The sequence below is a fragment of the Tachyglossus aculeatus genome, chromosome 19 (assembly GCF_015852505.1).
Source record: "Tachyglossus aculeatus isolate mTacAcu1 chromosome 19, mTacAcu1.pri, whole genome shotgun sequence".
Classification (NCBI taxonomy): domain Eukaryota; kingdom Metazoa; phylum Chordata; class Mammalia; order Monotremata; family Tachyglossidae; genus Tachyglossus; species Tachyglossus aculeatus.
This window is the reverse complement of record NC_052084.1, coordinates 31,559,191-31,587,185: the sequence shown is the minus strand read 5'-3', so window position 1 is coordinate 31,587,185 and position 27,995 is coordinate 31,559,191. Positions and strand designations below refer to the sequence as shown.

The window sequence follows — 27,995 nt, the reverse complement described above, 5'->3', positions numbered from 1 at the left end:
ACTCCCTGTCAGCAGTAATAATACCTGTTGCGCAGCCTTATGCCTTGAATTTAGATGCCAAGTCTGTCTCAGTAGGGGTGGCGCTGGATAGATATTGGGTAGATTGGACCATTGGTTTTTGAAGTCACACAAGAATCCCAGGAATTCTGGGACCAAAGCTGTTTCATGTGATTTCAAGAATTTTGCATTTTCCAGTTCCTAGTCCTGACCCCTCTTCTCCTGCCACCGTGGGTACCGTGGGACCAGAGTCAAGCAGTAGCTGTCAATCAGGCACATATCTAAGTCAATCAGGAAGCACGTATAAAGAACCCAACTCCATGTTAGTTAGTCCTTTTAGTTCTCAGTTCTACTGTGCTTGCGGCAAATTACATTAATCTGTGCTAACGAGGTGTTTTTGTGTGGGTCATTAAGAAATACTTGGATTTTGTAAACTGGCATTAGATTGCCCTGGGCAGTCACGAGCACTGATGTTGAACAATATAAGACACTGAAAAACTCCGTTTTATACAAATATCAGAACAAATGTAGAACTCAAGAGAAATGTTTAAATTAAAATGATGTTAACCAGCTTGCTGCCTTGCATTTGCCAACTAGCCCCATGTTTAAGGAATCAAGAGCATCTGAATGTTTGATTATTTACAGCCACCTCTAAAGGGCCTCAGTCTGTTATTACTAATCTATGTATGACAACCCTGTTATCGCTGGAAATGTCTAGCATGGAACAATAATAATAATAACAACCACTTTTAAGCTTTTTTTTGCTCTTTTTTTAAGAAACACAAATGCTTCATGCCAGTTTTAACTCTCACACATTCCTGTTCAGTGGTGCTAAACCAGCTCATTCAGAGGGAAATCCAAACAGAGAAAGGTAAAGAACCACAGATGGTGGTAGAAGTAGAGTTTCCTAACTCTAAATTCAGTCCTTTTCCCTTTTTTTGTCTTGTCTTATGCTGTCCAGTCGTCTCCGACCCGTAGCGACACCATGGACACATCTCTCCTAGAATCAGCCACCTCCATTTGCTATCATTCTGGCAGTGTATCCATAGCGTTCTCTTGGCAAACACATGGAAGTGGTTTACCATTGCCTCCTTCTGCACATTAAAATTGGGTCTCCGCCCTCGACTCTCTCCCACACCCAGCAAAAGGGAGTCTTGACTTGTAGCAAGTTGTCTTCCAGTCACTAGCCACTGGCCGAGCTAGGAATGGAATGGATATGCCTCTCCTTGACTCTCCCTCCTTTAGTTGAGACTGGTAGAGTACTGGAAACTCTCCAAGTGCAACCCTGCAAGGGTCCCATTTCCCTTTAGGCCAGAGATATTTTCAACCTAGCTAAGGAAATTTACTAGAAATTTCATTATCAAAATATAAAATTATCAAAGCCTTATTGAAGGCACATCTTCTCCAGTAGGCCTTCCCTGACTAAGCTCTCATTTTCTTTTCTCTCACTCCCTTCTGTGTCACCTTTATTTGCTCCCTTTATTCACCCTCCCCTCAGCCCCATAGTACTTATGTACGTATCCGTGATTATCTATTTATATTAATGTCCGTCTCCCCTTCTAGACAGCAATCTTTTTGTGGGCAGGGAATGTGTCTGTTATATGGTTTTACAAATGAGGTGACTGAGGCACAGAGAAGTTAAGCGGCTTGCCCAAGGTCATATAGAGACAAATGGTGTGGCCGGAATTAGAACCTGTGACCTCTGAATCCCCAGCCCGTGCTCTTTCTACTAAGCCACACCGAAGCAACATTAGACTTATTAAAGGGGTGAACAGGGTTTCACCAAACAGAAAGACATTTTCTAAGTTTTCTTCAAAGGCTGTACCATGTTTTGCACCATCGACTGTGCTGGGATATAAGCCTGGCATCAGGGATGGAGGTGGTAAAAATGGGCAAGTAGCCCTCCAGAAAAGCATACTGCCAACCCTACTTCTATAGTTACTTGAAGAAAAAGCATTTTTCACTTTTGGGGAAACAGTGTGGCCAAATGGAAAGAACACAGGCCTGGAAATCAGAGGACCTGAATTCTAATTCTGGTTCTGTCACTTGTCTGCTGCACGACCTTGGGCAAATCACTTAACTTCTCTGTGCCTCAGTGTTCTCATCTGTAAAATGAGGATTAAATAACTGTTCTACCTCCCTCTTAGACTGTGAACCTTCTATGGGACAGGAACTATGTCCAATCTGTCTCTACTGTATCTACCTCAGAGCTTAGTTCAGTGCTTGGCACATAGTAAGCACATAACACACTAAAAAATACCACAATTACCATTTTTATGACCACTTCGAGCCCTTATCTTTGTTTTCACCTAACCCAGCGCCAAGGGAACATCATCAAAATCAATGAATTCCTTTAGAGCTGAAAAGGAATCAGGATGGGAGGCTACTGTGGGCAAGACTGTCTATTCTTCTTTCGGAAATCTACCCTGTGTGACACTCATCCTCCCTGATGGCTCTTTGCCCCTTTTGGTCTTTCCACCCTTGAAAATGGGTTTTGTCAGTGGCCATTATGGCTGCAGCAGCAGAACATACTCCTAGAGATTTAGTCCTAACTCCATGGATGTAAGGCTACTGCAAAATATTTTTCTCTGGGTTCTTGGGAGGGATCTGATGTGGGGTTAGTGGCTCTAGATGACCAAGACAGGTACTTCCACCAGAAAAATCCTCTCCAAAAATACACTTGGCCCTTGCAGACCTGGTCATTGTTTAAAGGGCAAGGAGAAGCCAAGAGCTTCTCTTCTTAACGTTAGACAGAAAACAGGACAAGCACCTGCCATTTCATGTTGAATATAGATCCTAGATGACAATAAGGCAGCTGTTCAGGAAGCTTGAAGTGCCTTGTAGTAGGTCCAGCTCTAATGGACCTTCTAGACTGTGAGCCCACTGTTGGGTAGGGACCATCTCTATATGTTGCCAACTTGTACTTCCCAAGCGCTTAGTACAGTGCTCTGCATACAGTAAGCACTCAATAAATATGATTGAATGAATGAATGAATGAACGGTCACACAGGAGGTTGGACACAACCAAAGCAGCTTTAAAACTTGATGCTCCATTTTGTCACACTGTATCTGTCAATCTGACAATCGCCACCTTGGCCTTTTTTACTTCATTTTCTATTATTCATCTATCCATGGCTCACTGGAGAGTGTACTGCCTAAGCAGCAGAATTTAGTAACAGCATTAAGCCTGGGACTTTTTTTGAAAACCTTTGGTTTTTTTATGGTATTTGTTAAGCACTTACTATGTGCCAGGCACTATACTAAGCACTGGGGTAGGTAGAAGCTAATTAGGGGGGACATAGTCCATGTCCCACATGGGGCTCACAGTTTCCATCCCCATTTAACTGACATGAGATGAGATAACTGAGGCACAGAGAAGTTAAGTGACTTGCCCGAAGTCACACAGCAGACAAGTGGTTTGGTTGTGTGTGGGTTGCTCGAGTCTGAGTAATTTTGGAGTCCCTTTAAATCCCTTCATCTTCCCTAGCATTAATAAAACAATACCAGTTCAAAGGAAGCAAGAAAGATTGGCTTTGCCTTGTAAAGTGTCAGCAACTTTTAATTTCCCTTTTGTTTACAGGGTGATTATGCAGGACTGATTTTGTAGACAACTAACAGAAATGAAAATAATTGCAATTTGCTCCCAAACAATAATGACTGAAATTAAAGTTATTTCTGGAGTACTGACCCCATTTGAAAAGGCCATAACTAACTTTGAGCACCTCCGGAAGAACACCCTTCTCTCTTGTCAACAGCCCCAGATTTTAACATCACGAAGGAAGAATCCTCACTTGAATTGTTTGGTATCATTTATATATCTGTCCTTCAAAATCGGAGAAGAAATCAGTGATGGTGAAGTTCACCTATGAGTGTGGGTGTGTGGTTGAAAAGACCATTGGAACAAACCTACAATCCAGCCACACTGTGAACACAGAAAGACCGTCCTTAGTTGTGTTGTCATGTTTAATGTTTGCAGCGCCTAGCTCTGATTTCTCTTTTGCCTCCTTGTCTCTCTCATCTTTTTCAGCAACTTCCCTGTGAAAATCTCAAAACACTTTGCAGCAAAGCATCCATGGGCCTTTATAGAAATAAGGGGGGAAAGGGGTTGAGAGTTTGGGTGAGTACTTGGAAAGACAACAAAGCTCTGAGAAAATTTCTTGCCGTGGTTTCCATTTTCCATTTTGGAACAGGATGGGATATTCCTATGAACCTACTGATTCTTCTCTTGGCTCCCAGAACATCCTGTTTTGAGCTGATAGCAACAAAAGAAAACTGAGAGATGAGCTGGTCAGGGCTTTGGAATTCTAAGAGGTAAGCAACCTGAAGTAGAAATTATTTTCCAGCATTTCCTTGAACTCAGATGGCGGTGAAATTGTATTTATAATGGTGTTGCTTAAAATAACCCCAACTGGGTCTTATTACCTTGTTAGTCATTGTAAACTAAATCAAAAGCAAGCACCACATTTAAATTGCTTTCTGACTTTATTTTCAGATGATTCGCTGGGTGGTCTTCTTCCTTTTAAACCTCCACGAAGGTCAGTGCTCTACCCACTACACCATGCTGCTTCTCCATTATTCAAGCAAACTACTTGCTTGGCTTTGCCCTAGAATGGCAAAGTATGACCTTTTTCCACAAAATATAATCTTAAAGTGGCCCAGTTAGCGCTGCTCTACTGACTTTCCTGAACCACCTATGAGCTGATTTTGATCAAAATACCAGGGTTAATTTCTCACAAGGCACCAAATCCACAGTCCCCAAGTCTCTGGGCCTTTCTCCCCACTGCCTGGAACAGATCCAGATAGAGTCCGCTGCTGGAGAGAGATTGAAATAAAGAAAATGAATGGGAATGTAATAGCCTCTCTCACATGGTTTCCCAGTGTTTCCTTTTTCCATTGCCCACTCACTTACTACTCCCAACCCATATTTCTCTCATCTCCAAACTTTGCTTAAGTCATTTCCCCTACCAAGAATGCCTTTCTTCCTCCATCTCCTCCTCTTCCAGAATCACGTTCCCTTCTCCCTTAGAGCTCTTCTCTAAGCCCACCCCCTTTTCCACTCCCACTCCGGGGGTGCAGAGAACCCGAGGGCGGTGGGATGGGAAGCCCTTGCACCATTTATCAGGGATATCCCATCAGCCCATGAGATAAATTGCCCCCGGTTTATTATATTCATTCAATTGTATTTATTGAGCACTTACTGTGTGCAGAGGACTGTACTAAGCATTTGGAAAGCACAGTATTGGCTCCCCACGGAAATCCACTGTTTCTAAAACTTTATCTTGGGGTTCCTACTCTCTAGGAATTTTGCAACCGGGAATGAAGGTTACCATCCACGAATGAAGACAACAGGGAATTTCTAAGATACGCTTTTCTGTAGGACCAGGTGTCTTCTTGGAGGATGTTCAAACCTAGTTTTTTGGGGAAGGATTTTAAAACATTCATTTCTATTGGGGATTTAGTAAAGCCTGATGGGCAGTAGAGCTTCATCTGGGGTCTCAGTGGAAATGGTTAAGCATGTAGAGGAAAAAAATTGCTTTTACTCTTCCTATACTGGCTGCAGTGTCTTTTGGAAGACTTCAACTTCTCCCTTGGGAAGTTAGTTTCACACTTTGAGACAGAGCAATTGTGATAACTTGAATCTTTTAAATCAGCCGTTGCCAAATACAGTGCCTACTGAAAAATACTCACAACAATGCTTACGGAGCGTCTTTTCTTTTATACATTCTTCTGTTGTTGGTATTTTTTAAGAAGCAGGAAAAGGGAATTTGATCTTGCCTAATAAAACATCAAGTTTAACTGGATTTAGCAGATTATCTTTGTTTTCTTTTATGGTGTCTATTAAGTGTTTACTGTGTCAAGCATTGTTCTAAGCCCTCTGTGTCAAGCATTATTCTAAGCCCTCGGGTAGATGCAAGTTGATGAGGCTGGATACAGTCCCTGTCCAATATGAGGCTCACAGGCTAAGTAGGGGGAAGAACAGATATTGAATCCCCATTTTGCAGTTGAGGGAACTGAAGGCCAGGGAAGTGAAGTGATTTGCCCAAGGGCACACAGAAGACAAGTGGTAGAGCAGGGATTAGAATCCAGGTCCTCTGGTTCCCAGGCCCATGTTTTATCCACTAGCCATGCTGCTATCCAGATATTTTGTTCAGCTATAAAATGCTTGTTATGTACAATAAAGGGCACTTCTAGTATTCTCTGTTGTCAAGGAGATTGACATTTTCCTAGGATGAAGTTTTGAAATGTGAAAGGCAAAGTATAAGGAACAATTAGACCTATAATATATTGCATGCAGGTTACTGGAAATCTTACAAGCTGTCTATAGCTCAGATACATTATCTCAGTAATGTCAGGATTTAAAAAAAAATTTTGAATAGTTTCTTTATCTTAGAATAACAGCCTATGAACATAATGTAAAGTCAAAGGGCAGCCATACATTTGTTCAGGTATATAATTAGCTTTACCAGAGAGAAACGTTGTGATGTTTTTGGCTTTGGTTGCCATGGGCAAAGAGTGTCTGCTTGCCTCTCTTTGGCCTGCACTTCTTGGAGGAGATGGGTTTTGAAAAGAGCTTGGAAGAAGGGAAGGGATGTTTTGAGGAAGCGGAGGAGGGAAGGTATTCCAGATCAGGGAAGGTTGGGACCAGTGTTCTGAGGTGAGTGTGTTGTGTGCAAGATCACTGAGCAGGAGGAACCATAACCTCTCTTTCCCTGAGAGGGAAAGAAGTGGAGGAGTCCTGAGATTATAAACTCCTTGCAATCAGGGACCATGCCTATTTACTCTATTGTAGTCTCCCAGCTTTAATGCTCTGCACACAGACTGCACTCAGTAAATACCACTGATTGATTGACTGACCCACTGCAGTATTTAGGAGGTTGTCCACACTTGTGGATTGGGTGGAGAAAGAGGAGGAAGGGACAGCAAAAGGAGTTGCTGAAGTGATTTCATTCATTCAATCATATTTACTGAATGCTTACTGTGTGTGAAGCACCGTACTGAGTGCTTAGCACTGTACTAAGCACTTATCTGGAAGGTAAGAGGAGAAGCAGGTCTTGGCAGGACTTGAAAACTAGATCCAAAGGGTATGCCAAGGAGGAGATAAGTGTTTGTCAGTGTCAAAGCCCACAGAGGAGAGGTTGAGGAGAATACCTTGGACTATAATCTCCTTGAGGGAAGGGACTGTGTCTAAAGAAGCAGCATGGTCTCGTGGAATGAGCATAGGCTTGGGAGTCAGGAGACCTGCGTCCTAATCCCAGCTCCACCACATGCCTGCTGTGTGACCTTGGGCAAGTCACTTAACTTCTCTGTGCCTCAATTTCCTCAGCTGTTAAAATGGGGATTAGATACCTCTTCTCCCTACCCCTTAGACCATGAGCCCCATCCTGCCTAATTCCTGCCTAATAATCTTGTATCTACACCAGAGTTTTGTACATCATAAGTGCTTAACTATTATTATTATTATAAGTGTTTAAGAAATGCCACAGCTATTACTGTTGGCCTTGGCTACTCCCAACAGGATCAAGTGCAAGGAACATTGCATAAGGTGGACCCTCAAGGCTGTTGGCCAACCTGACATTAGCAAAGAGGGAGTGAAGGAAGGGGATCAACTGAAAATACCAATTACTAGATCCGGCACCAAATTAGCAGTACAAACAGCAGAAGTTTTTCTTTGCCCATTATTTGTAATAATAATATTGATGGTATTTGTTAAGCAGTTACTATGTGCCAAGCACTGTTCTAAGTACTGGGGTGGATATAAGGTAATCAGGTTGCCCCACGTGGGGCTCACAGTCTTAATCCCCATTTTCCAGATGAGGTAACTGAGGCCTAGAGAAGTTAAGTGGTTTGCCCAAAGTCACACAGCAGACAAGTGGCGGGTATCTGCTTGCCCATCATTTTTATCACCTGATTAAAACCATTAAATGGTCAACCCTAGTATATTTGTACATTTTTCTTTAGTCATTCATTTTTAAGGTCAAGAAGAAACTATGGAAACGGTGAAAAATTTTCCTTATGCAGGAAATCATCCTGCTACTCCTTGGAAGGCTAAGCCTGTTGTGGCTTACTCAGCTCTGATGGAGTGACTCATAAGACAGTGGAAATTCACTCCTCACTCTGAGGTTGGAGCATTAAAAAAACATGTGGGGCTGTGGGGAGGTTGACAGGGGTGTTTGGTGGGTCATAAGACCGGACATAAAACTGGGGAATTAAAGGGATTAAAGGCGGTGACTTTTTTTTCCCTCCTTTTTTTTTGCTCTTCTTTGTTGACACCAAACCAGGACCTCTTAGAACAGCGTGAAACCTGGTAAATGGCTCCATATTGAATTTGGAAGATTGCCATGTGGTGAGGGGTCAGGGTAGGTCAACCAGGCCTCACTGTGGACAAATCTCCAACAGAAAGGGAGCCGAGGAGAATGAGAGGGGAGGGATCAGGTGGTAGGGTGACCCTGGCTGGGTTAGGGGGCTGGGGGAGAGTGAGATGCCCCCCTCCCCTAAGTGAGACTCCCCCAAATCCATCCCCCCATCTCTGCCCCTTTTATTTTGTTAGTATGTTTGGTTTTGTTCTCTGTTTCCCCCTTCTAGACTGTGAGCCCACTGTTGGGTAGGGACCGTCTCTATATGTTGCCAACTTGGACTTCCCAAGAGCTTAGTACAGTGCTCTGCACACAGTAAGTGCTCAATAAATACGATTGATTGATTGATTGATTGATTGATAGGGTGTCCTTTCTACCTGGATAGGACTGCGGGGTTCTGCCTCACTCTGCCAGTTGAGACAGTGGGCACACGGGGATTCACTACTTCCTGCAGAGAAGGAAGTCAGGAAATGGCACCCGGCGCCCTGTCAGATGGGAAATTGCTGCACAGAAAGAGAGAGAACTCACGCTCTGTCCTTCCAGTAAATATAAAAAGTTTGTTTGTGTGTGTGTGTGTCAGATGGAAGGGGAGGGAAATCTGATAGCAGGGAGGGATTTGAAGCAAATAATGTTAATACTTGCGGTATTTGTTAAGCACTTACTATGCGTTTTAATGATGGAGTAGACCCAAAATAGTCAGATCAGATATAGTCCCTGACCCACAAGGGACTCGCAGTCTAAAAGGGAGGGGGCTCTTGTATTTAATCCCCATTTTACAGATAAGGATATTGAGGCACAGAAAAATGAAGTGACCTGCCCAAGGTCACACAGCAGGCAGGTGGCAGAACTAGGATTAGAACACCCAGGTTTCCAGATTCCCAGGCCTGTGTTCTTTTCATTAGACAGCACGGCTTCTTGAGGGGTGTTCTGCTAAAATAGGGACAATAAGCACTTTGTACAGCGCTTTGCACACAGTAAGCACTCAATAAATACGACTGAATAAATGAATGAACGGGTCACCTTACCCAGAGAATTTACATTTCTGGAACTGTTACGTAATCTGGGATGCAGAGTCAAGCACTTTAGACGTGTTTGACCATGGTGGTGCGACAATGCTGGCTATGAAGGGCTGATAGGGGGACCCTGGAGTTTCCACAGATTTGATCCAGAATTTTAAAGGCAGCAGAGAAAGCAGCATAGTTTCTATCCCTATCCCTTTGCCAGAGTCATGGAGACCTGGGGAATTCTTGTAATGGGAGCAAATTACTGCTCTACCTTTAACCCACCAAACACCTCGTAGTATACCTGGGGCACCGCCAGCACCAGGAGTCAGGGAAGAAGTATACTGTCCAAGTATTCCCACAAGGCTTGACCCATCCAAATGCCAGGAGCCTTCAACAACTCAAAAAATCCAATGTGTTTACACATTGGCATCAATCGAGTATTTTTGGAGCACTCCATTAAGCTCTTGGGAGAGTGCAAATAAAAGACACAATTCTCTGTCACCAGGACAATTCAGATGAGTAATAAAAGTATTTGATAAAATTTTATCAAACCTCATAGATGGTTCAGTCCATTTCCTCTTAAACTACCTGCTGTTGGATTATAGACTCCATTAGATTATAAAATCCTCATGAGCCAGGTTGGTGTCTACCAAATCTATTGTACTTCAATAGATTTGATTGATTGAGTGATTGATCGAGGGCAAGACCTGACTCTGTAAATACTTTATCCTTAGTTCCAACCACTTCCAATTATTCTTTTGATGCATTTTATCACCATCATCATTAATGATATTTATTAAATGCTTACTATGTGCAGTGCACTGCATTAAACACTTGGGAGAAAACAGTACAATAGAGTTTGCAGGCACATTTCCTACTCACAACTAGCTCCTACTGTAATCTGGGCTCTAACTCACACCTCCTCATAGCCCTTGAAAACCCCTCGAATGCTTGTCCTTTGGAATAATTTAGCTGTTGTGGCTTAATGCTGTGTGTTTGGCCAACTTTGTGTGAAACATTGGTAAAATCAGGACATCTGTATAGGGCCAACTTAAAGAGACTGCTGATAGGATTACCTTGCTTCTACCTGTGCTTGGCAAATAGTAAATGCTTTAATAAATACCATAATTATTACTGTGAATAACATTTTCCTGGACCATAGCACTTTCTAAATCAAATCACTCCCCTTGGAGGATTTTTTTATGTGGTACACTATACCAAGTTTTTTCCTAAAGATTATTTTTTTTTTGCTACAGCTAGCAGAAAATTCTCCCTATATTGTGCAATCCACAAAATTGAAAGAGGTAATTTTTATATATGCTTACCAGTTTATTTAGCCTGTAAAATGTTTTTTTAATCATTTCTGGAACTTTTTTAAATTTTAATAGCTCGTCTGTGGGAAACAACCAAATAAGCTTGACGGAAATTAGTTTTTATGTTTAAAAACCAAATAAGCTTATATGTCACAATGAGGCCATTATAGTGTTATCTCTCATTTTTTCAAGTCCCTATCACCATGGGGCTTATATCTCAGGCAGAGATTAGAAAAGAAAAGTTTCTCTCTGATTCTAGTCGATTGGCACCATGTCAAATGAAGAGGTGGAAGTTGGGAAGCTAAAATCCTCAAAGATATGAAATAAATTCACGTAAGACTCCTCTGTGCTGTAGTTTCCAAGTCAATCTCGGATTTAGATGAAAGAGGTTTAAAATTGCAGGCAGCAAAATAGCTTTCCATCCATTTAGATATCTGAAGAGATTCAAGAGCATTTCATTATTCAGGTGAAAACTGTCAGCAACTTAAAGCTGAAATGCTCCCTCTTGGTCTGCCCATTCTGAGATGATATATTGATCCATTTCTATGTTTATATACCATCCCAGACTCTCAGTTTTCCCATCTCCAACCCGCTGCTCACCCCTCTCACCCCATCTAAGATGGTCTCTCCTTCAACTATCCTAATACACAAGTTTCTCCTCTTTCAAAACCCTTTTAAAAAATCACCTCCTCTAGGAAGTACTTTCCCCAAATAATCAGCCATGCCATCCTCTCACCCTCAGGAGCATCAGGTTTATGTATTCTTTACTGATTGATCTATATACTCTTCTCTGTTACATCTATTCTTTCATTCTTTTCACTGTGGTATAGTCATCATTTATGTCTGCTTTCTGTTTCCATTACACTGAAAAATCCTGAAGAAATCCCAGAGGGAAACAGAGAAAATGCTGAGGTCCTCTCCAGCCCCCAGCAGCATTTGTAAGTCCCCAGATCTGTGGCTTAACATGGGACACAGCAGAAAGGGGTCAGCAAGGAATTGGTTGCAGAGTCCTGCTGGGTTCAGGCTACCTGAAACCTTCAAAATAGACTTGTGTCCCATAAAAGGATGGTACACGCTTCATACTGGTATTACTCTATTTGAAAAGATTTTTATATCTGTAGCCATCAAAGTGGCAGCTCCCTGTGGGCAGGGAATGTGTCACCTACAAGGAGCTTACAGTCTAGGGTGAGATATCTATTAGAATAAATTGCAGAGTATAAGGATATGTGCATAAGTGCTGTGGGTCCAGGGGGTGGGGTGTATATCAAGTTCTTAAGGGGCATAGATCCAAGTGTATATTTCCTCCAGGAAGGCTTCCTTGATTAATTTCTCATCTCACCCTATTGCCCTCACTACTGTCACTTCAATGTCACCTAGGCACCTGCGTGCTTAGCACGCAGTAGCACTTGTACTAGCATATATCTTATACGTTATTGCTTCCTCCTCCCTGTAATTTATTTTAGGGTTTCTCTCCCATTATAAATTGTAAACTATTCTATTGTACATTCCCAAGCACTTACTATAGTTTTCTGAATACAGCAGGCACTCAATAAATATCGATGACTGATTGATTGATGGAACACAGAGCCATCAATCACTCACTGTCATTCTGTCAAAGGAAGTTTTACAGGTAAGATTATGGGTATGGGAGTGTGTGTGAGTGTGTGTTGTGTGTGTGTGTGTGTGTGTGTGAGTGAGAGAGAGAGAGAGAGAGAGAGAGATAGAGAGAGAGAGAGAGAGAGAGAGAGAGAGAGAGAGAGAGAGAGAGAGAGAGATACTGTGCATGTGAGATTTGGTTTAGTGTTTATTTCTGGTACAGCTATGAGCTCCCAAGTAAAAATCTGTTCAAATAATTTGCAATAATCTCTCCCAACAACTACCACAAAGAAAGAATGAAAAAGAAGCAGGAATAGGACAAGTCAAAGTATTGAAAAGAAAATAGAGACGATAGTTCCGTTTTTTTAGGGGAAACACACATACAGATAAATCTCTGGAAGCAACATCAATCAATCAATCAATCATATTTATTGAGCACTTACTGTGTGCAGAGCACTGTACTAAGCGCTTGGGAAGTACAAGTTGGCAACATATAGAGACGGTCCCTAACCAACAGTGGGCACACAGTCTAAACATCACTTCCAAGGTGAAAATCAACAAATTGGAAGGTCAGAATAAACCACTCACAACAATCAACCCATTACGCATTCATTCCCATAACTTCATCCAGGTAAATTCCTCAGGGCATCAGTACCATGTTGATTCTCCTTTGACACCGTTGAACCGAAAGGAGCAATTGAATTGCCACTGATATTGCTAGAGAGAAATCAACGCACTGGTCAGAAAAGAGCACTAGCAGGGACTGCTTGCATAACAAAGGAAGAACAGAGTTTCCATTTGGAAAGTCCAACGCTTAGGATGTACAGTATAGGAAGCAATTTGGTCCATTCTGAAGCTGTGACTTGAGTGTGGGCAACTGTCAAGTATGAAAATGTCTCCTGTCTGGAGGACTCCTGTTTGCTAGAGCCTCACAGTGATGGAATCCTTTCTCAGAGTCATGAGGAGTGATGCCAGCATTGGTGAAGTGTAGAGTGGGGAGGGGAATACCCAGGTCAGGGCAGTAAGCACGTGCCCTTAGACTCTGAGCTCCATGTGTGGTGGGGACTGTGTCTGACCTGATTACCTGGTATCTCTCCCAGTGCTTAATAATAATAATAAGGATGGCATTTATTAAGCGCTTATTATGTGCAAAGCACTGTTCTAAGCACTGGGGGGGGATACAAGGTGATCAGGTTGTCCCACAGGGGGGCTCACAGTCATTTTACAGATGAGGTAACTGAGGCCCAGAGAAGTTAAGTGACTTGCCCAAGGTCACACAGCTGACAATTGGCAGAGCCGGGATTTGAACCCACGACCACTGACTCCAGAGCCCGTGCTCTTTCCACTGAGTCACGCTGCTTCTCACGCTGCTTAGTACAGTTCTTGGGAAATAGCATTGAACAAACACTATTATTATTATTATTATTCTGTGGGTGATCTGGCCCTGATCAAAACTGCCCTCTGATGCCCCCAACATCATCATCATCAATCGTATTTATTGAGCGCTTACTGTGTGCAGAGCACTGTACTAAGCGCTTGGGATAGACTTGTTGGGTGAGAAAGGAGGAGGATGGCAGGACAGACAGCTGTTTCCTGGACAAGGGTTTTCTGTTTGAACCAGAAATATGCCAAATTCCAAATCAGAATTGAGAAGGGGGCAGGCCCGCGGTGATTGCTTTCTCTTCTCCAAGGGGAGTGGAGACCGCAAGGACAGAAAGAGGGTGCAGTAATGTTTTCAGCTTCTTCCTGGATTGTCCACTGATGTACAAATCACCTCTGTCATTTCCTCTAATGCTTGACCTTTGTTTTTAATTTGTCGGGTCCCGAGGCTTGTCAGTTGTCTCATTTGCTATGTTCGTTTCCTGAAAGCTGTTAAAAAGAAGCATCTCGATATTCCATGGTGATCTCTTCTAGTTCACTCCCCCAAGAAGGGATATCTTTCCCTTCCTAAAACTGGGAACCCCATGTGGTTTAGGGACTGTGTCCAACCTGATTAACTTGTATCTACCCCAGTGCTTAGAACGGTGCTCGACACACAGTAAGGACTTAACAAAAACCATTACTATTAATATTATATGCCGTGCCCTGTAGTAATCACTGGGGTAAGTACAGCACAATCAGGTCAAACACAGCCCCCATCTCACATGGGGCTTACAATTTAAGGAAGGGAGAGAATCCCCATTTTATAGATGAGGAAACTGAGGCCCAGATAAGTTATTATTACACAGGACTGGGAGTCATGAGACTCAGATTCTATTCCATTCTCAGCTCTACCACTTGTGACCTTGGGCAAGTCACTATTGGCTTCAAAGCTCTTCATCTCCTTGCCCCCTCCTACCTCACCTCCCTTCTCTCCTCCTACAGCCCAGCCCGCACACTCCGCTCCCCTGCCACCGCTAACCTCCTCACTGTGCCTTCTTCTCACCGGTCCCGGTGTCGATCCCCTGGCCCACGTCCTATCTCAGCCTGGAATGCGCTCCCTCCTCATATCCGTCAAACTAGCTCACTTCCCCCCTTCAAAGCCCTACTGAAAGCTCACCTCCTCCAGGAGGCCTTTCCAGATTGATCCCTCCTTTTCCTCTCCTCTTCGTCCCCTCCCCATCACCCCTACTCCCTTTCTCTGCTCTACCTCCTCCCCACCCCACAGCTTGCGTATATAAGTACATATTTATTATTCTATTAATGTATATATATATATATCTAATAAATCTATTTATTTATTTTGATGCTATTAATGTCTACTTGCTTTGTTTTGTTGTCTGTCTCCCCCCTTCTAGACCGTGAGCCCATTGTTGGGTAGGGATTGGCTTGATCTGTTGCCGAATTGTACTTTCCAAGCGCTTAGTACAGTGCTTTGCACACAGTAAGTGCTCAGTAAATATGAGTGAATGAATAGGGATAAAATACCTAGTCTTCTGCCCTCTTAGAACTGTGAATCCCATGTGGGACAAGGACAGTGTCCAAATTGATTATCTTCTATCTACCTCTGTGCTTGGCAGTTAGCAAAGGCTTAATAAATACCATCATTGGTCTGTATTGGAACTAAAAGCCCCCACCCTCCAACTGTAATTAAATACAACTAATCAGCCACAAGTGTCATCAGGAAAAACAAAAAACAAAGCACTGACTAAGTTTTCTCAAGAAATGAGGCTAAGAAATTGCAGTTATAAATATGAGCTGAGGCAAAACCAATTTATCACTGAGACTGATAAAAACACTATTAGGCAGTGATACGTATAGCAGCTTGATAAGGTGATAAGGTAGTCGGTCATCTTTGTAATCTTGTGCAGTTCTCCAAAGGCAAACAACAAAGACACAGATAACTCATCAAGGCCCTTAGAGCAGCTCTGCATGCTTTTCATCGCAATACCTCCAATGCTTTCTGGTTCAATAATTCAGATGACATTCTTGAGGAGCAGATCAATAGCAAATGTCACTTTCATTTTTCAAAAGGGAAACTAAGGCACAAAGCCTGGACCTGCACAAGTCAGAGTGCACTTTGTGAAAGCAATTTTCTAATTTAACAAAATGACTCTTTTCATCCAAATCTGCATGGAAAGCAGCGTGGCCTCGATCATAGGCCTGCAAGTCAGAGGATCTGGGTTTTCATCCCAGGTTTGCCACTTGTCTGCTGTGTGACCTTGGGCAAGTCATTTAATTTCTTTGTGCTTCAGGTACCCTACCTATAAAATGGGGAATAAGACTGTGAGCCCTGTGGGACTTGGACTGTGTCCAACCTGATTATGTGTCTTTACCCCAGTGCTCAGTATGGTGCCTGACACATAGTAAGCACTTAATAAATACCAAAAAATGAAAAATGGAAACAAAGCCGACATTGAAGACTAAACCATTTGCCGTGGCAAAGATAATGTTTATGAAATCACATGCCACTTGATCCTGACTGAGAATTGACCTATTAAACTGAGGTCAGCATAACAGTGCAGGCTCTACCAGAGCCTGTTATAGATCCTTTTCCAACTTCCATTGCTGAGATGGCAAAGGGGAATAGTGAGATCAGAAGGGGACAAATAAACGCCTGTGAAGCTCAAATAGACCTAATACAAGCCATCCTAGTAAACTGCTGAGAATAATAACTGGGGTATTCGTTAAGTACTTTCTATGTTCCAAGCACGTACTAAAAGCTGGAGTAGATACAAGATAGTCAGACTGGACACAGTCCCTGTCCCTCATGGGGCTCACAATAATAATAATAATAATAATAATCGTAGTAGCTAAGTACTTACTATGTGCTAAGCACTGTACTAAACACTGGGATAGATACGAGATAATCATGTCCCAAATGGGGCTCACAGTCTAAGAAGAAAAAGAGAACAGGTATTGAATCCCCACTTTATATCTGAGGGAACTGAGGCGCAGAGATGTGAAGGGACTTGCAAGTGGCAGAGTGTGGGGATCAGAATCCGGTCCTCTAACTCCCAAGCCCGTGCTATTTCCACCAGGCCACACTGTTTCTCTGTTGGTTAACTGGGTGGTCCCACCTCAACCTAGTGACCATGACCAGTAGAATAAAGAAGGACTTTAGGATCACTCTAATCCTATCTGACCTACCTCATTCTGCCATGCTTGAGGGAGCAATGAAGGTCCTGGAGTAATAACACACTTCTGATCCACTGGGAAATTCTTCCAGCTTATTAGGTACCAATCACCCTCATCATCATCCATTTTTATCAAGCACCTGCTGCATCCAGGGCATTGTCTTAGACACTTGGGGACATCCAGTGAAGTAAAAATCACCATCCCTTCCCTCAAGGAACCTGCAATCTAATGGGTCAAAAATACTCTGAGACAGTCATCCAAATTGCTCTATGCTGATACCTCTGTTTCCAAAGTACATACACAAGATCTGCAAATGATTACACATTGCTTTGCAGAACTCACACAGTACTGACATTAAGCCTGAATAAAACCAAATTGTGTGCCAGCATGCATCCAAGAAATCCCCGACACAACTAAAGATTTTCATCTGCATAAATTCTGTGTTGCTGTATTGCTCTCCAGGCTTTTACAGCTCTTAGGCCAGTGCCAGGGAGGCCAGTTGTTGTGAAACTGAAATTATATTCCTTGCTGGCTCTTCAACCAAGCTGATCAGGACCACATCTCCTTCATTTCATGGATGGTGAGGAAAAGAGCAGACGAAGCTATTTCAGTTTTGACCCAGCTGGCTAGGTCACAGAAGCCGGGGCTGGGGCCGGGATTTCCAGATTACAAGCTCTATTAGGCACACCAAAGAGAACAATCACATCAGCCTTTGAAAGCTTTCACTAGAACAATCTGTCTTGGTAATAAGTTCAATTAAAAACAGTTTGTCCTGAGTGCTTGCCCTTTTATCTTTGGAAGTTTCCACTTAGGGGAGGTGATTTCTGATGGCCTGGGTAGGATACAGCACTTACCAGAAATGCACTGGGTAGGAGGGCTAAAGTAAATGTGCTGTATAATGACAGTTAAATAAGCGTTTATGTTCCCCATAATGAGATGCGCTAATGGATTAATAGCATGAAAGGCCATGCCTTTAAAAGAGGTATCGATGGAGTGCAGGGAAGGTGCCATTTTAACTCGGCAATGGAGACAGAGCATCAGCAGTGAATACAGAAAAGATCCTGGCCTTGAGCCTTGACTCCACCTTGGCTAGCTAAAGGAAATCATTCTCTCAGTCTGGGGCTGAAAGACCAGGAACCCTATAGGGTCACTGGGTCACTGCCTTGCGTGACATTTCAGGGTTTTAGTATGAAAGGATTTTAGTATTAGCAAATTCTGGTTTCAGAACATTTTCTGATGGAAATCTCCAGTGATTTAAAGCGCTCTGGGGACTGAGATATCATCCAAAGCATTATAGACACCATAGGCATTAGTGACACTAGCGGTCCATGAGGAGCTGCTTGAATTACCTTTTTAATATTTACTTGATAGCCCTGGGTCCTTTATCTCAAACTGGTTCTAACCTTTGAAAATTATTTAAATCCCATTTACCCAGGCAACCTTATATCTGCTAAAACTATCACCAAGTGGAGTAAACAAGCGGAGTAAATGAATATGAAAGGCGTTTTCCTTTCAAAATTTTATGAATTGGTTTGAATGATAATAATAATACTAATTGTGGTATTTGTTAAGTGCTTACTATGGTGCAAGATACTGAATGAATCTAGTCAGTCTCCTTCTGTGAAGGGCTTTAAGAGGAGGAAAGTCATTTCTTGTTGTGATGGTTTGAATTTGGGCCTAGCTCAAGACACAGGCTGGGTGTTGGTTTGAAATCCCTTTTGCCTCTATGGTATAGGGAATGATATAGTCCACTGTTAAAGAGTCCACAAAATCTAGGCCTCAATTTCCTCTTCTGGAACACGGGAATACATAATAATAATAATTACAGTATTTGTTAAGAGTTACTATGGGCAAGGCCCTGGGATAGATACAAGCAAATTGGGTTGGATGCAGTCTCTGTCCCACATGGGGCTCACAGTATCAACACCCATTTTACAGATGAGGTAATCGGGGCAAAAAGAAGTGACGTAACTTGCCCAAGGACACACAGCAGATAAGTGGCAGAGGCAGCATTAGAACCCATGACCTTCTGCCTCCAGGGCCCAGGCTCTATCCATTACATCACGCTGCTTCTCTAATACATGTTCTCTCTGTTCTCACTTCTCCGTAGACTGCGAGCCCCGTGTGGGACTGGGACTGTGTTTGACCTGATTATCTTGTATCTACCCTAGTGCTTAGTACAGATCTTAGTACAGAGCGTGGTACATATTAGGAGCTTAAGGAATCAATCAAGCAAGCAATAATATTTACTGAGCACTTACTGTGTGCATAACACTATACAGAATGCTTCAGAGAGGACAATATAACAGAGTTGCTAGACATATTCCCGACCCACAGGAGCTTAATACCACAATTATTATTATTTTATCCAGTTCCACAGTATGAAGCTTGCATTCTTGAATTCCTTGCAATAAGGAAAATTCACTCCAACACCACATGTGCACATATGCCTGCATACCAGCCACTTCTTCTGATCCCCCGGCATTATCTAAATAGGCTCATGCCATCATGTGAGCTTTCCTTAGTTCTCTAAAAACCTTCTAGCCAAAAACAAGGTGAAAAAACACTTTATGATAGAACCAACTGTCTTTCTCCACAAATGTATTACTAGTCCAAACCATTCTCGTCTCTCCCCTTCACCATGATGCACAGTGAGAGAGATAGGTGGGCAAGAAGGACAGGGACTCATCGATAGCTAATCAGGACACGTTTGTCTGGAAACTTATCTTCATTCTATCTTTCATTAGTAGAATGGAGAAGCATAGCATAGGGAATAGAATAGAATAAACACAGACTAGGGAAGCAGCATGGCATAGTGGATAAAGCATGGTCCTCGGAGTCAGAAGGTAATAGGTTCTAATCCTGCTCTGCCACTTGTCTGCTGTGTGACCTTCGGCAAGCCACTTCACTTCTCTGTGCCTCAGTTACCTCATGTATAAAATGGGGATTGAGACTGTGAGCCCCACAAGGGACAGGGACTGTGTCCCAACTCGATTTGCCTGTATCCACCCTAGTGCTTAGTACAGTGCCTGGCGCATAGTAAGCACCTAATAAATACTCTTATATTCATGGCTTGAAGGAAAAGCTTGGAGGAAACTTTTTGTGTGGCAGAACAAGTTCCCTCTTTTAGGAACTTTACCCCTGCCTCCCCAGCTCAAGAGCTCCTCTCCCCCCACTACCCCAAATATTCAGGACCTTTGGGTCCATATGGCACAGAGCCCTGGTGTTCTAGGACTTTCAGTCACTAAGCAACAAAGACTTTACAGTGGCTGAGGAGCAGAACACCTCTGGGAGGGCTTTTAGTAGTACTTTCAGAGCAGCTTCCAGGAGACCACTTCTCCAGAGGATAAACACTCTTTTCTGACTATCTGGGGTTGGAAGATTTAAAGGGAAAGGAACCAAAACACATTGGATGTAGTAAGAAGGCTATGAAATCTCCCAAGTCTCTCAGAGGGGTTGAGGTTCGTTTCTTTAACCCAAGAGGTGATGATCTGGGAACTCTTTTTGGGTAGGAGCCATCTCTATATGTTGCCAACCTGTACTTCCTAAGCGCTTAGTACGGTGCTCTGCACACAGTAAGCGCTCAATAAATACAATTGAATGAATGAATGAATTGGCCCTAAGCGATTCCAAATAAAAAGAGCAAACCAGAGGATAAAGTAAGGCTGGATGCTTGAGGTTTTCTCTTTCCAGCAGATCGTGGAGCTGCAGTCACACTATCATTGCTGGCAAAGAAATAGTAGCAGGTTGTGAATTTTCACTCCTTCCACCCTCTAATTGATGTGACTGGTCCCTACAGCTTCAATAGAAAGAGCCAGATGGCTCTGAGCTACCTTAGAAAAAGCGAGGAAGGAGAAAAAAATCATCACTTTAAATAATATAACCTCACTTCAAAGGCTCTATTAAAGATCCTTAAAGATCCTTTTCCATCACTTAGACTGTGTTAACAGTGAAAAATATAGTGGAGCGGGGGTTAAGAAAATAATGGCAATACACAAATAGTCCAGCTTTTTTGACTAATTTAAGGAGTGCATGACATCTCCATAGATGTTTTGGCTTCATAATGGTTTTTTTCTATCTATTTTTTTTTTCCCTTAAGAAACAATTCATGGAACATTTAGGTATTTAATAAAAAAGGAAATTCCACAGATAACCTATCCTAATACAATTTAGGAAGTTCAAATTCTCTCAAATGCCGATTCTCATGCCCTGGGCAAAGATTTACCTAAATGGTATTTATTGGAGTGGGGCAGGGAGGACTAGGCAGGCTAAAAATCTCAATCACATGTGGAATTAGGTGTCCACCACCCTGGATCCTTAATGACTTCTCCCTGGAGAAAAGCTGCCAAGAAGCTCAGAAGAATATTTACCCAGCAAATTATGTTGGTGAAAGCAGTAAATAAAGGAAACTTTGCCAGCAATGACTGCCCTTTAAGGAAACATACAATTAGGCCCATTTCTTCGAGTCACGTCCTCAGCAGGATGCGGCAAGTGAAAGGCAGCGGGCTGTTCCTGAACCTTCCACACAAGACAGCCAGAGCTGTGAGCTTGTTACTAAGGACAGGGCCTTCCCTATTATTAATCCTGAGTCCTGTGACTCATTTCCAAAATTCATCGGACTGTCATGTTTTCTTATTTTATCCTCACCAACAAATTTGGGTTATTTTCAACTATATAATCTTGTCTATTGTTGTTTCCCATTAATTGCATACATAACAAATTTAGTTTCAGCTACTTAACATTTTAATTGCTTTATTTAAGTCCAGCCCCATATCTACCTGGAGGGCTTCTTTTCCATACGTCCACATTTCTCCTTCCAAACGCTATTTGATTTCTAATGAAGAAATCTGCTGGAGTTCTAAAATTAGTGCTTTCACTTAAATGACTTTGTGTTCCTCGACTTTGTGTTATCTACTGCCTGGGATCTTACATGAAACACGAATCTCCCGCCATTTCAAGGTCCTTTGGTAAGTAATAATTCTCAAATCTTCAACTTGCCAGGTTACAGTCATTTTTTTCAGGCTCTGGTAGATAAAAGATAGTGAACAATAGCTGGCTTCTCCACCAGCTACATGTAGGAATATTAAAATCATTGGAGAATTCTCTTTTTGATTTAGTCCACTTGTTCATAGAACGAGTCAAATCCCTGAAAAAATTATTTCCAATCCAGTGCAGTGTTCAAGGTCAGTTCAGATTACTTGGCACATTTTAGCTGTCGCAAATCTTGCTACAACCTTTTTTCGCACTCCCCAGACTATTTTCTGTTTTCAGTTCACTCCTGGTATAATATACACAGTCAAACAAATCACTGCAAGTTTTTCTGGTTCCCTCAAGGAACATTCCCTTTCTTCCATCTGTAGAGATGGAAGACACTACTCAGATTAGAAGGGTTGGAGAAAGGGAAAGGGGTAGGGAAGATACCAACTGTTCATTGAGTTGTCTTCAATTGCTGACCATCCCCTTCTTCTCTTCCTTGCTTGGGATGGTTTTGCTAGACACCTACCGCTGACGGCCATGAAGGTGACTAAAGGCATTGAAAATAGATGCTATGAGGAAAGGAGAAAGGTTTTAGGATTATGCAGCCTGAGGAACAGAAGTCTGAGGGTCGAATTAATTGTAACCTTCAAATTTATGAAGTGCCCTTACCAGTCAAGAAAAACAAGATAAGAGCTGGTACACTTCTCTGTGCCTCTGCTTCTGAGAGAAGCAGCGTGGCTTAGTGGAAAGAGCACGGGCTTGGAAGTCAGAGGACCTGGGTTCTAATCCCGGCTCCACCACTCTTCAGCTGTGTGACTTTGGGCAAGTCACTTAACTTCTCTGTATCTCAGTTACCTCATCTGTAAAATGGAGGTTAAGACTGTGAGCCCCACATGGGACAACCTGATTACCTTGTACCTACTCCAGTGGTTAGAACAATGCTTGGCACATAGTAAGTGCTTAACTAATACTATTATTGTTATTATTCATTACCTCATCTGTAGAATGGGAGTTATGACTGTGAGCCAGATGTGAGACAGGGACTGTGTCCAACCCAATCACCTTGTATCTACTCCAGTGCTTAGTACAGTGCCTGGCACATAGTAAGCGCTTAAAAAATACTATTATTATTATTATTATTATTACATTGCCCAAGACCTAAAAGAAATCCATGAGGGCTTTTTGGGGGGGTGGGGAGGTGAGGGGAGGGCCAACGGGGAGATCCTCTTGGTCAATATCCATAGTATTGAATGAGAACCTACTGGGGGCAGAATGTTACTACTACTACTACTACTACTACTACTACTACTACTACTAAAGGTATTTATTAGGCGCTTACTATGTGCCATTGTTCTAAGCAGCACTAGGGTAGATAAAAAGTTATCAGGTCAGATATAGTCCTTGTACTGCCTGGGACTCACAATCTTGTAGCAGGGAAAACTGGTATTGAATCCTCATTTTACAGATGAGGAAACTGAGGCAAGGAGAAGTGAAGCAACTTGCTCGAGGTCACACAGCACACAAGTGTCAAAGCTGGGATTAGGACCTAAGATCCCTGTCTCCCTCATAATGGGTGTTCGGGGAACATCATCAAGGCTACTTGAAGTTGGAAGCAATCCATCAGGCAATTGATCAATAGTATTTATCTCCTACTGTGAGCAGAACATATACTAAAGGCTTGGAAGAGTACAATAGAGTTAGGAGACATGATCCTTGCCCCCAAGGGGCTTACAATCCAGGAAGTAGACAGATATTCTTTACAAAGATGAAGAAGAAAGAGGAGTTATGTACATGAGTAGTGCTTTGGTTATAGGGGATATAAGTTATAGACATATGTGCTACAGGAAGTTGTACACAAGTGTCTGAGTGGAATAAGAGTGTTTCAGTGGCAATTGGAGGCTATAATCTGAGAAGAGGAGAAATTAAGTGTTTTCACCCAAAAACAAAATAGCTAAAATATATGATTACAGGCTAATCAATAAATGTTAAATGCTATGTATAAATACATTTAAGGTAGATATGAATAATAAATATTATAAAGGTGATTGTAAAAGGCATTTGGATAACTTCCTTCCTTTTTGGCACTGGAAGTGTAAGCATTGCCCCTAGATTCCACAGCCCAGGGGAAGAAAGGAAATTAATGAAAAATTTTCAAAACCTACAAAGTGTCTTGAAAGAAATGGGACCCTGGCCACTCCTCCAAGCAGGCTTGACAATTCTGTTAAATCCTGGACCCTAGACATAAGTGGATCCAATGGAGCATAAGTGTTTGAGGGCCTTAATGAAAAGAGCTTCCCTCCTGAGTATGAAAGCAAACAAGTGTCATAACAGCATTTCCCAAACTGCATTATCATTAGTAGCAATTATTAATGTGTTACGAGTCTGTGACTTTTTCGTTTTAGGAAAATAGTCTGCTAAGGAGGCAAACAGAAACAGTTTCTTAATATATGGTTGAAAAATGATGTCTCATTTAATTTTTTCTAATGAGAAGTGAAAGAAGCTTGGTAAAAGACAGTTTTGCAACTGCAAAATAGTACTTTACTGAGACTGACTTCTAAGTATTGGTGTAATCAACTCCTCTAAACTGTTAAACAGGAACAAAGGAAGATAACATCTGCATTGGTTACAAAATAATCGATAAACTGCCCTCTGATTTCCAGTTGCCATAAGGTACTTTCCTTCTCTGATGAAAGCCTTTATGGTCTGAAAGAAACCATGGTACAACAAAGAGAAAGAATAAGCTCATTTCAGTAGCTCAAACTCATTCCAAAAGAATAATGAAACAGACTTCGTTTCTTTAAGGACTGCAAAAGGAAAGGCATTTTTTCTTAGATTCTTGCTATTAAAGATAAGGCTGATCAGAAAGAAAGATGGTTATGTCTGTAATTACGAATTTTTAGTGAATGATCTGCTCCTAACCTTTAACTTTAAAAAGGCACATGCTCCTGGAGAGTCATAAATGGAAATGGTTCCTATCTTTCTAGTTAAATACTTTCGGGAAATCTTAAATAAATGGAAAAAGGGGAAATTATGATCTAGAATTACGATCAACTCAGATTAAACAAAGGATTGCATCACCACTATGTTTTTACCCTTCCCTTGTCCTTTGAATTTGACATTGACATTCGGTCCATACATGCCAACATGGCTGAAAAGACCCACACATGACCAATGCTCCAATCCTCACTGTACACTCGTAAATACCTTGAATAAGGCATTTTTTACTTCCCCAAGCACATTAGCTATCTCATTTTATCTGTCCGGAATCCCTGAGGAGTAGGAAGAGATGGGCATTATCAACCCCATTTCACAGATGAGGAAACTGAAGCTGAGAGAGATTAAGTAATTTACCTGTGGTCACAAAACGTGCAGTGACCGAGCCAGGCTTAAAACTCAGTATTCATATTCCCTAGATCTATGTTCCATCCACTAGATACACTACCATTCCCACTCAAGTGCCTATCACTATTTTGGAACCAAACTCTTGATGATCCCATCTTCCCAAAGCCTTTGCTCAAGGGACATGGCCTAATGGAAGGAACACAGGTCTAGGAGTCAAGGGACCTGGGTTCTAATCCTGGCTCTGCCACTGGTCTGTTGTGTGACTTTGGGCAAGTCATTTAACTTCTCTGGGCCTCAGTTACCTCATCTGTAAAATGCGGATTGAGGCTGTAAGTCCCACATGGGACAACCTGCTTACCTCGTTTCTGCCCAGCATTTACCTTGTATCCCTCTATTGATCGCTGCTATTACCTCCAAACAGTCATTCGATCAATAGTATTCACTGAGTGGCAGGTTGGAGGAACAGCACAAGAAAAGGAGTCAGAGGCAAGAGAGCCACGAGTCGGGTACAGTTAGAAGGTGTTGTTGAGAGGAGCAAAGAATGTGAGCTAAGGAGCAGCAGGGGAAAAGATTCAATATGTAAGATGGAAAAAGCCGGTGGAGTCCCTTGAAGCCAATGGCAAGATGTTTTTTCTCGATAGGGAACAAGATGGGAAACTACTGAAGGTTTATGAGGAGTGCAGAGACATATGCTGGAGAGATATTTCAAGAAGATGATATTGGCAGTAGTGAAGAATACAGAAGGGAGAGATGGGGAAGAGACTGGAGGCTGGGAGACCAGTGAGGGAGTTGATACGATCATCTAATTATCATGTGGTGAGCGAGTATTTAAAGGTAGGAGTGCTACAGTAGTACTGTAGTGTTACGGTTTTACCGTGAGAAATGCATAAAACACTTATTTTCAGGGAATAAAGTGGAAGTCTAAAAAAATCACAAAATCTTTGAAGAAACTATCATATAATTATCTTGAACAGGCTGAATCCTCCCTTATGAAAACAATTTAAGATCCAGTTATCTTCACTTTCATTTACTGCGGAAAAATCTATCAAGTACTTACCCAGACCTGCAGAATTAAGGCTTTCGAAGTGCCCTTTGCTATAATTTATGCAATTGGCTTTAAATGTGATTTCTGAACAAACCAGAAACCTTGGCCTTTGTTAATTTTAGATCATGATTCACACAAATTATCATTTCAATTCTTCTAGATTCAAAGAGTCATCTTCTTCCTGGTGGAATTTTCATTCTACTACTCCAGGGCTCTACTGCCTGTATTTTTTTTTCTTCCCAGATAAATTTTCTGGGAAGGCTGCAATCTTAAAATTGAACCAAAAAATGTTGGACTGTCCAGATTCCTTCCTGGTCAGGATTGTTGCCTTAGTTATCCTCAATTAATCCTTGCAAGGCCTTTGGCAAGGAATGTTTCCAGGGATGTTTCCTGTCCTATAAGCAACTTTCCCAGAACCACCTTTCCAGTGTGGCTCTTTTCCTTTCCCTGTTCTTGGGATCAATATGTGTGCCATCCTCCAAACCCAATTCTAAACCCAGTGAATTGGCTTTCAAAAATAGCATTTCTAAAGGACTAATGAATCAATTACATTCAGTGATACATAATTAACAATTGTGAACTACTGATTTTTAAAATGTTTTGAGAATGAACAGTAAAAACAGAATGTTTTAAGAAATAAATCAGCTGAAAAACATGTTTGATAAAAAAAAATGCCCGAACACCCAAATTAAAGATTTTTTTCATCCAATGGCCTTAAGAAAGAGAAGTAGCAAGGCCTAGTATAACGATCAGGGGGACGAGAGTCAGAGAACCTGGGTTTCTAATCCTGGCTGCACCACTTGCCTGCTGTGTGTCCCTGTGTAAGTCACTTAATTTCTCTGAGACTTGTTTTCCTCACTTGTAAAATGGGAATGAAATGCTCATTTCTTAAACTTTCACTGAGAGCTCCAATTGGGACAGAAACTGAATCTTACTTGATTATCTGGTAGCTACTCCAGTCCTCATATAGTCCTTGGCACATAGTAAGTGCTTAACAAATGCCACAGTTATTATTGAAGGACCAATTTCAACCACTCTCACAACTTATTCTCATTAAAGAGCTTAGTCTTTGGTGCTGATATTTCATCATGAGTTCCACTGGAGTTTCAGCTCTTGACTTCTTCTTGAGAGTGAGTGGGTGCGAGTGGAGAAGGGATGAAAAGATGGGGCGGAGAGGGAACAGAGCCTTCTCTCTTTTTCCCCCTTTCCATCCCTTCTCTCCTCCTCCTCAGCTGGCTGAAGGACTCGGCTACTTCCCCCCGCCCCGCCACTTACCTCCTCTTTCTACTTATGAATATGTCTTTATATTCTTGCTTTCCCCTACTTATACTGTCTGTTTCTGCCACTTAGAACACTGTTTGGCACATAGTAAGGGCTTTAACAAATACCACTATCTATTATTATTATTATTATTATTATTATTATTATTATTATTATTATTATTATTATTATTGTCTGTAATCCCTGGAAAGCAGTGATCATGCCTGCTAACTATAGTATACCCTCTCAAATGCTTCATGTAGTACAATGAACAGAGTAAGCACTCAAAAAATACTACTGACTGGTAAATGATGTGTTCTTGCTTAGTTGGCAGATATTTTCATTCTACAGAAGAAAATTCCCTCTTTTTCATTATTTGCAATTAATGGTAAATGGAGAAAGACAATCTGACCTATCTGTTTCCTCTGGCAGGAGAAGTTTGGGAGGCAGAAATATCAATAAGGTTGATGAAGGTTTAGATGAATTCATGGATCACTTATGGTTTAATAAAGGTCAGTTAAGGAAGCTGAAAGTTGTAAGTAGTTGGTTA

At 41.9% G+C, this 27,995-nt stretch overlaps 1 long non-coding RNA gene and 1 other non-coding gene across 2 annotated transcripts in view; both read right to left on the bottom strand.

The window, feature by feature from the left end:
- Positions 1–27,995, bottom strand: part of LOC119940557 — a 60,897-nt gene that overhangs the window by 17,519 nt on the left and 15,383 nt on the right. The window lies entirely within an intron of this gene.
- On the bottom strand, positions 1,155–1,292 carry LOC119941117. The gene has a single exon (XR_005455145.1). It is a non-coding gene; the product is annotated as a small nucleolar RNA SNORA7 (small nucleolar RNA).